At 40.6% G+C, this 12,782-nt stretch overlaps 1 protein-coding gene across 2 annotated transcripts in view; it reads left to right on the top strand.

Moving 5' to 3' along the window:
- The window catches only part of ppfibp2b (PPFIA binding protein 2b), a 148,088-nt gene that overhangs the window by 771 nt on the left and 134,535 nt on the right, over window positions 1-12,782 (top strand). The window lies entirely within an intron of this gene.

The raw sequence follows: 12,782 nt of genomic DNA, 5'->3' as shown, positions 1-12,782 counted from the left end.
CGTTTCTAGCCCATTTTTGGGGGTGCTGAAGCACCCCTAAATTGAATCCCAGCACCCCTAAAATATGAGTGATTTTTTTTTAATTTATTTTTTTACTGTATGTCCCTTTTTAACAAGCTAGAAAAGTGTCGAAACCATACAGTACTTGGTTGCAACGTAATATTTTAACAACAAAAATACAGCCCCCCCCAAAAAAAATGGTTTGATCCACCCCATCCCTCGACTCGGGCTCTGAGCGCTCTATCTGCACAGAGCAATGCGCTGCCTTCCAGAGTGGGAGATATGCAGTAGTGTAAGTAGTGTAAGTACCTGGCTTAAACCAGGATATGTGGCACATTTCTTAACTTCTGCCACTCAATACCAACACATTATTATCATTACCAGTCCTCATTTTTGCTGCATTTAATCGTAGGCCACTGTTTATGTTGTTAGGTAGGAGTTAGCTGACGTTTTTTCTAGCTACGAAACGTTACAGGTGGTCAGTACCAGTGTCCTCTGTTTGAATTGGAATGAGAGAAGCTAGCTGTTGTGATAATGTTAATATTAAAGCCAAAGTGCTACTGACTAGCTAACTGACTGGATGCCCATTAACATTATAACTCCTATTGTGTGTATTTATTATTATTATTATTTTGTAGATTTCAAGCACTTCTCTTTTTTGAAGTGTATTTTTATTTATGTATTTGTATTATATAATACAGACAAGAAGGAAAAAGGCAGAGACAAACATTGAAAAAGTCAATTACTGTTAATGTGTTAATGTTACATGTTGTGCATTGCATTTCAAATAAAAGTCCAAAAAATAAGTCCAAGGTCCATTTTTGGTATTTTTGGTACTCACTATAGGGGGCTGGTTTACTCCAGAAACATACATAACTGTTTATGTGTATGTTGAGGAGCTGCTGTATCAAAATGAGTTATCCTCCCCCACAAATTAGGGTTACGATATGTTTTTTTTTATGATTCCAATCCATTCCTCTTTTGCTGTGGCTCAGCATTTAAATAACCTTTATCAGATTTGATGGTTTAGTCACAGACTTTCCCAAAAAGTGTTGTGCTTTTCTTTCACAAATGTGGGAATGAAATTGAGTTAAAATGTACAAAACAGTGAAATTTATCTTTCCTGGCCGGGCAGCTCTCTGGGTGCTCAGCACCCCTAAACCTCTGATCCTAGAATCGCCCCTGCTGTCGGGACTGTCATAATAGTGTGCACTGGGGCCTGTTGTAACTCCCTTATGCCACTAGCTGTGCAGAATCCTGCACCGAGGTGAATACCAGTAGTTACCCAAAAGGCAACCTGCAAAAAGCTGTGTAACGGGTAAAAATATGTATATAAATTCATGGATAGGGAGCTGTGCAGCCCATAGAGCAGGTGCATTAGAGTCTTCCACTGGCCAAATGGATAACTCCCAGTTTAGAGCTCCGCTAACTTGAATGGGGATAAGATTATTTAATCTTGTGGCTCTTTTATACTTTTTAATGGTGGACAACTTTACAGCTCTATGCATTTTGTCTGTCCTGGCTTCCTCTTCTGTTACCCATTTAATGCTATTCGACTTCTGGGTCAGAGCCTGGGTTGGAAACTGTGGAGCATGAGCAAAGTGCCTCGGCCATCATACATGCAGGAATAATTTGACTCCTAATCTCATTATGTGAGTGTGTTAGTCCGACTTTGAGAAATTAGATTTAGTACGATTTCAGTTGGACTAACATGTTTACATATTTTTTAAAGTCTGGTTTTAGTTTGACTAATAGAGGAAATCCATATTCTCTAACAGTGTTTCCCACAGGACAGGAATCTATTTGTGGTGGTTTCGGGGGGGGGGGGGGGGGTGGAGTATTTTTCAATACTCATCTGTGTGAAGGAGTGAACATCCAACGTCAGAGTTAATTACTAATGAGCAGAACCTTACAGCTGGGCTCCACCTGCAAATGTAAGTGTCACGTCAGCGTAGCGTCACGCCGTATTCATTTGGGCTCCACTGACTGCGTACGGAAGCGACACATAGAGAAGCCAGCTGGGTTGTTTACTGTTTGCTGAGCCAAGAGGCTGCATGTAGGCTGCATGAAATGTTAAAGCATTTTCCACCTAAGTTATTACATATATTTGAGTTAACTACAAGTTTACTGTACTGTTTGTCATCTACTCGCTTTCAAATGTCCGCCACGGACATTTATACAATGTCACGGATAAACATGGGTAAATGCATGAAAAAGAATGATCACATATCACCTCTGATAATGGTTTATTCATTTAAAAACACATTGCGCTCGTTTAGCACACTACTTCATGTAGTTTTTATCTGCTGGAGGGTCGCGTAGGGGAGCGTAGCGCGACAAAAATAGAAGAGCCGTGTAAAATAAAGAGTTGTTGCGCGACAGACAGTGGTTGTCGCGCCGCCCCCGTTGCCGGTGGAGCCACTGTAATTGATTAACGGGGGCGAGCTGCTACGGGACTCGCGCTGCAGTTAACACTACTAACAGCGTGAGTTAATGTCTCTGCACATGTTGAGCTTCCAGCTATGTTAATACAGACACAGGCTAATATAACATGATGAGTTAGAGTTGTTTGGACCACTTTTGGACTTGTTTGCCCACATATTTGTACCGAGAGGTCTTTGGATCCATTCTGCTACTACGTCTGCTTCTTCTTCTTCTTCTTCTGGCGGACCAGGTGCATTAAGTGCGTCTTTACGATGCATACCGCCACCTATTGCACCGGAATTGTAACGACAAGCTACATTCACAGACAGTGAGTCCCATTATAATGTGCTTATGAGCGAGGTCGAACAGGTAGCGCCAAAAGCATAAAAATCTATATGTGGCGGAGATATTTATTCGTGGCGCAACGCCACAGATAAATGAATGTATGGGAAACACTGCTCTAATGTCATGTAAACGCACTGTTTGTTTGATGGATTACAAAAATTGACTTAAAAGACTGGCGCACTTCCTGTGGGCCTGCCTACCCACAGCAGTCGAGCAACGACTTTTTAGGGTATGGCAACATCACTTTGATAAACCACTCATAGAACTGCAGTACACTGTAATACTACAACCGGTAGTAATAATAACAGCAGTTTGTTTAGTGTATTTATGATTATATTTGCCATGGATTATTTTAGATGATGGTGTGTGATTGCCTGTTGTTGCATATCAATTTATTTTTATCTATATATTTTTAACAATATATTTGTGGGGTTGTATCCCCCAATATATATATTATAATTACGGCCTTGGTATTATTATCATAAGCAAGTACAGCTAAGTATGAAACCAACCAGTATGCAATAAGTGAAAGCTACTGCTATCTACATAAACTACACATGCAGCACTATTTAAATGATTGATACTTTAACACTTGTACATTCTACACTGAACAAAAATATAAACACAACATGCTCCCATTTTTAATGAGCTGAACTCAAAGATCTAAAACATTTTCTATACACGCAAAAGACCATTTCTCACAAATATTGTTCACAAATCTGTCTAAAATCTGTGTTAGTGAGCACTTCTCCTTTGCCGAGATAATCCATCCCACCTCACAGGTGTGGCATATCAAGATGCTGATTAGACAGCATGATTATTGCACAGGTGTGCCTTAGGCTGGCCACAATAAAAGGCCACTCTGAAATGTGCAGTTTTGCTTTATTGGGGGGGTCTGGGGGGGTCAGAAAACCAGTCAGTATCTGGTGTGACCACCATTTGCCTCACGCAGTGCAACACATCTCCTTCGCATAGAGTTGATCAGGTTGTTGATTGTGGCCTGTGGAATGTTGGTCCACTCCTCTTCAATGGCTGTGCGAAGTTGCTGGATATTGGCAGGAACTGGAACACGCTGTCATATACCCAGTTGGGTACACCCTGGACAGGTTGCCAGAATATCACAGGATAACAGATCATGCCGGAGCACCCGGAAAAAACAGGGAGAACGTGCAAACTCTGCACAGAGGGGCTCCCCCACCCTGGGTTCCAACTAGGAACCTTCTTTCTGTGAGGCAACAATGCTAACCACTGTCCCAACATACCACTATATATATAGGATAGGTGTAGAATATTTAATATGCACGTTTATTATGTAGGCTTGACTTTTTACACGACAGCGAGTTTGGTTTGCGTACCAGCGACATGCTAGAAAACATGGTAGGCCTACTCTGAATGTGACACTGGTGCTGCTCCGCTTGCTCAGTCATGTACTGTCAGCTTGGAGCTATTAAATGATGTTTAGTTGCACTGACACATGCTTTGTAATTGCACATCATCAATTTCTGACAGCGTGAGTGAGGGAGGGAGGGAGGTAGAAAAAGAGGGGATGCTGATATGCTAATGGATGGATATCAAGGCTGATGTGTGGCTCCCCTCTGCTGAAGCATCTGCTGCATCTAACACTGGAGACAGTGTACATAAACACACACACGGGCATACACGCGCACATGCACAGACATCACAGACAGGCGACTTGAGAGAGCTGAAGGAGCCTCCTGCCACTGAATACAGCAGGCTGGTGCCTCTTTTCTATTGCAAATCTCATTTAAAAGGGAGAGAGTTGAAAGGCACCATTGCCACTGACGACAGTGAATTGATTAAGGCTGCTTTGGTTGGCGCTTGGGTGGCATTAGCACTTAGAAACAACAGAGGAAATCAAAACAGGAGCTGAAATGAAGCAGTGATGGATAAATACCCTAAATTTATAACAATTGTAACTGTTATAAAACAGCTTGTTTGACAGCATACTTTGGAGTGAATTTCAGAGTTGTGTCTGTATGCATGCACAGTGCACACACACACTGGATCAGCAGATGATGGCATTCATCCCTGTGATCAAAGCTGCCATAGGTTCAGATGATTGCTCTGTCATCTTAACTACTGCTGCTAATCACACCACTACTGTGGTTCATTGGAGGTAATCTACTGTTCCCTGATGGCAAGAAGAGCCGTAGAAAAGAGAGAGAAAGAAGAAGAAGGGAAAACGAAGAGATATAGGCGAGATTAAAGCAAAGAAATGACTATGAAAGAAAGATGAGAGGAGCAAGAGGAGGAAGAAAATGGTCGAGACCAAGAAGACAAAGTCAGGCTGTTAATCTACAAGGAATAATCCTCAGCTTGCAGAGGGAGTGGAAGAAAAGATAGTGGCAGAGAGAGAGAGAGAGAGAGAGAAAAAAAAAGGGAAAATGAAATGACTGTTTTATTAGAGGTTATATTTGGTTTACTGTCAAGGAAGGGTGGGTGGGGAAAAGCGTTATTTTAGTTTTTCAGACATTTCTGTGCTTATTTGACAGTCCACATTACAACAACCCAAAATAAGTGGGTGAGGTGAGTTACAGGTTTAACGTGATAAAAGAAAAGTACTTTGTTGGTGGAAATACTCAAGAATGTATAAAAACATGTCATGGAACTTCACAACAACTTTAATCCTCTTTTTGAGATCAGTTCTATGCAGCCTGCGCTGTCTGTATGTGGGTTTTGGCATAAAAGATACAAGCCTCTTGTTGAAGAAGAAGAAGAAGAAGAAGGTATAACGATAAAGGTTTGAAATGACTCACTGGAAGATGTTTGACTTTGTTCTTGCGTTCAGAAAACCAAACCTGAAATCGTTTATAGGGGCATTATCATCTTGGCAATGAGGGAAGGATGTTTGACTTGTAGAGTGCAAATGGTTCATGTATGACCTAAGACTCAAGCGCATTTGGTCTCAGAAGTCGGGAGGACACATGAAGTCAGATTCTAAAACAAAAAATGCAAAAAAAACTGAAAAATGTAAATCCTATTTTATATTATTGGGGGCTAAAAAGCCACAGGAAAAAAAGCGACAGGTTGCTAAAAACACCCACATTTGGGGGCTAAAAAACTACAGAAAAAACAGCAACAGGTTCCTGAAAAACACCAATGTTCAGGGATAAAAAGCTTTGGTAAAAACCGTCACAGGTTGCTGAAAAACACCCACGTCTGGGGGCTAAAAAACTGCTGGATACACAGCAATGGGTTCCTGAAAAACACCTGTTTGGGGCTGAAAAAACACAGGAAAAAAGTGATGGGTTGCTAAAAACACCCACATTTGTGGACTAAAAAGCTAGAGGACACACTCACATTTGGGGGGCTAAAAAGTCGCTGGAAACACAGTGACAGCTCTCTGCAAAACACCAATGTTTGGAGGCTAAAAAGCTGCTGGCAAAACCGTGATGGGTTGGTAAAAAATAGCAACATATAGGGGCTAAAAAGCAGCTAGAAACTCCGCATTAAATCCCTGAAAAAATACCTTTTTTTGTTTGTTGGTCTCAAACAGTGGTCTGCAGCTTGGCAGACGTCTCACCTAGGTGACACGCCATCCACCATCTCCTCTTCCTCCCAATTACAAAGTCAGCTTATATATTACATCACTTTAGAAAAGCTGACATGTATGAAACATGCAGAAGGCAACTAGGCTGATTAAACATAAAATGTGCTTTTTTGAAAGTTATTTTGTTATTGATGGTAGATATGATATCTGTAGGCACAGAATTACCGAAAAAATTTTGACCTGTGTAAGATGAAAAGTTTACAGAAATTCTTATAGAATTGGTTATCTTTACTGCCTTATCTTTGATTGGTGTTCAGTAAAGTTTTTTGGGGAAAATACTGACTCCAAGGAAGGAAGGAAGTTTTACTGTCATTGTGCTTCCACAACGAAATTTAGTTGGTTAGTTGATAACACGCATTGTTTTGTTTTTTTAAACTAGAAAAAAGTGCAGAGGAGTCATCTGGTTTTGTACTGCCCAAAGCAGTAGTGCTCTCAGCAAAACAACCTCCATCATTCAGAGTATAAAGCAGTAGCCTCTATGTAGCCTGAGAGATGAAACCAAACACAAGTACGGCAATGACGCGCTGCTGCTTGTATAGACTAATTACTGTAAATGCACGGTAATACTTGAAAGCGACTTAAAAATTTCACATTTTCCTCAATTCCCCTCTCCTCTGGATTTAAGGAGCCCTACAGTCGAAAGATTCTCTGTAAAGAGATTATTTGGTAAATAATTACCCTTACCGGTGGAGGGGACAAAAATAAGATTTTGAAAAGTTAGGAGGAGCATGTCACCCCCATCCCCAGTAAAGGTTATACTACCTAAGACCAATCTTTAGACCCAGAGATTCCCATGACGTCAATTTGAATGTGTAACATGTGCTCTTGGGTACAAACTGGCGGCTTAACCACAAGCACACAAGCTTTGTGAAACTGATAGGCAATTTTTGTTGAGACTGCGATGCAGTTACAGAAATAATGTGGTAGTTTTTGATGCTGTAGTTTTTGCACCTATTAATGCTAAGTGTATGTTCATATCATTGCACTGTAACTTGCGACACTGTTGTTTAGTGATGCAGTTGATTTAAATTTGACACAGGCTGCCACTAATTGAAGTCTTTGTCTCTTGTCATTTCAGATAGGTTGTGTTTAATGAATGCCTTTCAGACACCAGGCATTTTGTCCTTTGGAGCTTGTTTTGTTGATTTAAAATCTGATAAACAAAACTGACAGACCATAAGAATTTGTTAGTTTGACAAGTTTTAAATCTGTTTACTGCTCAGTATGATTTGTTGGCATTTATTATTTATAGTCCTGATGCAGACACAATTTAATGCAGTCTAACATTACTGTTATTTCATAAACCCCTGTGTTTGTAGTGTTTGTTTCATGCCTGTAAATCCAGTATCAGGCCTAAAATGTGTGAAATGCAAACACAGTTATTCCTTCTGTTCAGACTCAGAGAGGCCATCAGCAACATGAACAGACAGAAGGATGAATGAAACACGGATGAAAATGTCCAGCTGTTTTTGTATGTCAAACATAAATCACTCTTTGCTCATATTTGCACTAGGCCTTATTGATTTTCACTTTCATGTACTGTACATTACTGAACTGACCTGCAGCCACACCATTTACTTAGGCATCTCTTTATCTTGCCTGGTAGCCATAAACATATTTTCAGAATAGACTCCAGTGGACCTCTATTAAGTCATAGCCTAATCAGATATCGATACCTTAGCCTACCTAGATATTCTAACTTCAACTACTTATTATATTTATACCTACACCTAATCATAGTAATACATTTTTAAATTAGATAGTTTCTTGTTACTTTTTCATACCATAACCTCCCCCGTTCTTTTTTTCTAACCCTAACCTTTATCATAATCTTATACCTAATCCTAACTAGGGATGTCCCGATCACATATTTTTTTGCATCCGATCCGATACCGAGTCCTTTATTTTGAAACCGAGTCTGATACCGAGTCCGATCCAATACTTTGCAAAGCATTAAGAAAGGAAAAAAAAAAATGCGTCCAAGTTGTCCCATAAGGTTTGTTTTTTATTTAAATAGTATCCAAAAAGCTTATCAATGTTTCAGCAGCACAAAATGTAAACAAATTCAATATCTTCTTCTTGTCTTCAGCAAACAAAATAGGCCTATATCTTTATACATTGGAAAGCGAAGGCAACAATGAACAACATAGATGAAAAACCTGGCCATTTTTTGTTGTTTTGATTCCTCCGATCTTTTATTACTGATTCCGATTTTGTAAAAATAACGATACATCCCTAATCCTAACCATAACAAATGAATAATTAACTTACATAATAGCAACTAATTTTCAATGCCTATGCCTATGCCTAACCATCATATGTTCTCTCCTACTGAAATAACTTGTCTTGAGTCCCTCTGCCTGTTTTAACCTTTTGACCTCTCCCTGGGGCCTACTCACATACAGTACAGGCCAAAAGTTTGGACACACCTTCTCATTCAATGCGTTTTCTTTATTTTCATGACTATTTACATTGTAGATTCTCACTGAAGGCATCAAAACTATGAATGAACACATGTGGAGTTATGTACTTAACAAAAAAAATTGAAATAACTGAAAACATGTTTTATATTCTAGTTTCTTCAAAATAGCCACCCTTTGCTCTGATTACTGCTTTGCACACTCTTGGCATTCTCTCGATGAGCTTCAAGAGGTAGTCACCTGAAATGGTTTCCACTTCACAGGTGTGCCTTATCAGGGTTAATTAGTGGAATTTCTTGCTTTATCAATGGGGTTGGGACCATCAGTTGTGTTGTGCAGAAGTCAGGTTAATACACAGCCGACAGCCCTATTGGACAACTGTTAAAATTCATATTATGGCAAGAACCAATCAGCTAACTAAAGAAAAACCAGTGGCCATCATTACTTTAAGAAATGAAGGTCAGTCAGTCCGGAAAATTGCAAAAACTTTAAATGTGTCCCCAAGTGGAGTCGCAAAAACCATCAAGCGCTACAACGAAACTGGCACACATGAGGACCGACCCAGGAAAGGAAGACCAATAGTCACCTCTGCTTCTGAGGATAAGTTCATCCGAGTCACCAGCCTCAGAAATGGCAAGTTAACAGCAGCTCAGATCAGAGACCAGATGAATGCCACACAGAGTTCTAGCAGCAGACCCATCTCTAGAACAACTGTTAAGAGGAGACTGCGCCAATCAGGCCTTCATGGTCAAATAGCTGCTAGGAAACCACTGCTAAGGAGAGGCAACAAGCAGAAGAGATTTGTTTGGGCCAAGAAACACAAGGAATGGACATTAGACCAGTGGAAATCTGTGCTTTGGTCTGATTAGTCCAAATTTGAGATCTTTGGTTCCAACCACCGTGTCTTTGTGAGACGCAGAAAAGGTGAACGGATGGATTCCACATGCCTGGTTCCCACTGTGAAGCATGGAGGAGGAGGTGTGATGGTGTGGGGGTGTTTTGCTGGTTACACTGTTGGGGATTTATTCAAAATTGAAGGCACACTGAACCAGCATGGCTACCACAGCATCCTGCAGCGACATGCCATCCCATCCGGTTTGCGTTTAGTTGGACGATCATTTATTTTTCAACAGGACAATGACCCCAAACACACCTCCAGGCTGTGTAAGGGCTATTTGACCAAGAAGGAGAGTGATGGAGTGCTGCGGCAGATGACCTGGCCTCCACAGTCACCGGACCTGAACCCAATCGAGATGGTTTGGGGTGAGCTGGACCGCAGAGTGAAGGCAAAGGGGCCAACAAGTGCTAAACACCTCTGGGAACTCCTTCAAGACTGTTGGAAAACCATTTCAGGTGACTACCTCTTGAAGCTCATGGAGAGAATGCCAAGAGTGTGCAAAGCAGTAATCAGAGCAAAGGGTGGCTATTTTGAAGAAACTAGACTATACAACATGTTTTTAGTTATTTCACCTTTTTTTTTAAGTACATAACTCCACATGTGTTCATTCGTAGTTTTGATGCCTTCAGTGAGAATCTACAATGTAAATAGTCATGAAAATAAAGAAAACGCATTGAATGAGAAGGTGTGTCCAAACTTTTGACCTGTACTGTATTTAAAATTTGATTTTGCCTTATAACCATTCCTTTATAATCATTTGAGTGTCATTTAATGGACTTGTGTTTCATTTTTTTCTTCATCTTGCCATATACTTTTTTTAAAATCTAAACATACATGAAACATCATGCACTAGGCTCATTCCCTTGAATCTGCCCATGCATGTTGTGTACTGCACAACTTTATAGTCCCTAAACCGAACCTTAAAAAAAAAAAAGTTACACTCATCTTGGTCCAGAAATAAATACAGAAGAATAAAGGGTTAGCGGGGATGAGGACAGGAAGAGCAAATAAGGATGGAAAGAAGGGAAATTAGCTGCACTGTTAACAAACGAGTCAACGTTAAAAGCTTGCATTATTTAATTTTGGTTCCATCAGCTCTTACTCTGCTCTCTGAGAGAAACCGGGAGTGATTGTGAGACTGTTAGATGATGGAGCGCTTCAGGAGCAGAGCCTCTATATGAATACATTGTTAAATAATGTCCTCTTTTCAGCATTAACAAAAAAATTAAGTATGGGCTTTTAAAGGCAGACACCCCAGGTGAAAACATTTTTTTCATGTATTGGTCAAATCTGACATTTTGGGTATTTTTGCTTCCTTAGCATGTCTTCAGAAAAAAAGGTCATGTACACATGTAGGCTAAGTGGTTGTTTTGTTCAGATTTTTGTTCTGAAAAAATATGCAGATATGCGTTTTTATGCCTCTGCACCAACGATAGCCATGGGCGGGGCCATTATGCTTTTGGGTTGTCCGTTCGTCTGTCTGTCCCATCCGTGTGAACACAATATCTCAACAACGCCTCAAGGGAGTTTCTTTAAATTTGGCACGAATGAACCGATTTTGGTGGTCAAGGTCAAGGTCAGTGTGACCTTGCATCTGTCTCTTTCTCCTGTGAAGGTGATACGTCAAGAACACCTTGAGAGAATTTCTCTAAATTTGACACACACATCCACTCGGACTGAAGAATAAACTGATTGGAATTTTATGGTCGGGGGTCAAAGGTCAAGGTCACTGTGACCTCACAAAATATGTTTTTGGCCCTAACTCAAGAATTCATACGTTAATTATGACAAAACTTCACACAAATTTCTAACAGGATACAATAATGAAGAGATAATTTTATATTCAAAAGGTCAAAGGTCGAGATTTAAAACTTGTCAAACTGTCGGGGGGACAATAGCCCAAATTAAGAGGACGAAAGTCCCACAAGGGCAGCAGGGGAGGGGTGGTGTATGGGTCCAACAACCACCGTCTTTCACCTGGGAGGCCAGAGTTCGCTTCCTGTATGATTGTAAAGTCAAACCCTGTTCTTTTGGGGCGTCAGTAGCGTAGTGGATAGTGCCAGCGCCCCATGTACAGAGGCAATGCCTTGCTGCAGCAGTCGCAGGTTCAGTGCTATTGGTGTTGAGGTTAAAAATCAATAGGCAGCAACTGCAAACACCACTGACTGACCTTTAGCTGAACCTAAAGCAGTCTGTGCTGCTTATTCAATCAAAACCTGCAATTTACACTTTTGTCTTCTTTTATAGTGCCTGGTGTGCCAATCATGTCACAGAGTTGGAAAGATTGTTTTTTAATTAGTAAAGGCATGAAAAGAAGAATGTAATTCAAGGTTTTGATTCTCATAATGTGGATATTTTTAGTACATGGTTTCTACAGAACGATGGCAAATGGTTTGATGAAACCTAAGCCATGGTTGATTTGATCTTCAGGACTATATCCGACTCTTCCACTTCAACACACCAGTTTGCTAGCAAATGATCATTAGCGAGGTCTCATACATGGCTGTGTGTGTGTGTGTGTGTGTGTGTGTGTGTGTGTGTGATGACCAGAGAAAAATTACTTTGACAAGAGATGTTGCACACAGATGCAGTTATGTGCAGTAGCAGCAGTGAGAGTGAGTTTGTCAGGCAGCACAGTAACAGCCTCTGTAGGCTACATACTGGTTCTCAACTTGTCTGGTTTTCAAGTTTTGTCCTGTTCCTCTTCCTTCTAATATTTCAAACCACATGTTTAGCAACCAACACAGAATGATTATGTTCACTAACACAGCTGTGTCACGCTTCACACAAAACTGACAAGTTTTGTTATTTATGTCACAAGTAGGGATGGGTACCAAACGCCGGTATTGAACGAGCCCCGGGGCTACATTCTTCAAGACCGCAGTATTTATAAGCTCTGATCTTAACGGTTCTGCTATCGGTACTGGAGCAGTCGGGTTTTTTTTTTTTTTTTTTTACAAGATAAACCTTATCTTCCGCATTCATCTCACCAACTCCATCAATTATCTGTCATTGTATCATAATTTTCGCTATTTTCCCTCAAGACGAGAGATCTGTCTCGCTCACCCTGGCTGCCTGCTGTGTGTGAGTGAAGAGCAGGGGGGCGGGGCTGTTGTTCCAGTGA

Source organism: Epinephelus lanceolatus, chromosome 5 (assembly GCF_041903045.1).
Source record: "Epinephelus lanceolatus isolate andai-2023 chromosome 5, ASM4190304v1, whole genome shotgun sequence".
NCBI classification, from domain to species: Eukaryota; Metazoa; Chordata; class Actinopteri; order Perciformes; family Serranidae; genus Epinephelus; species Epinephelus lanceolatus.
Note: the sequence above shows the minus strand (reverse complement) of the source record. Positions and strands in the feature narration are given on the sequence as shown.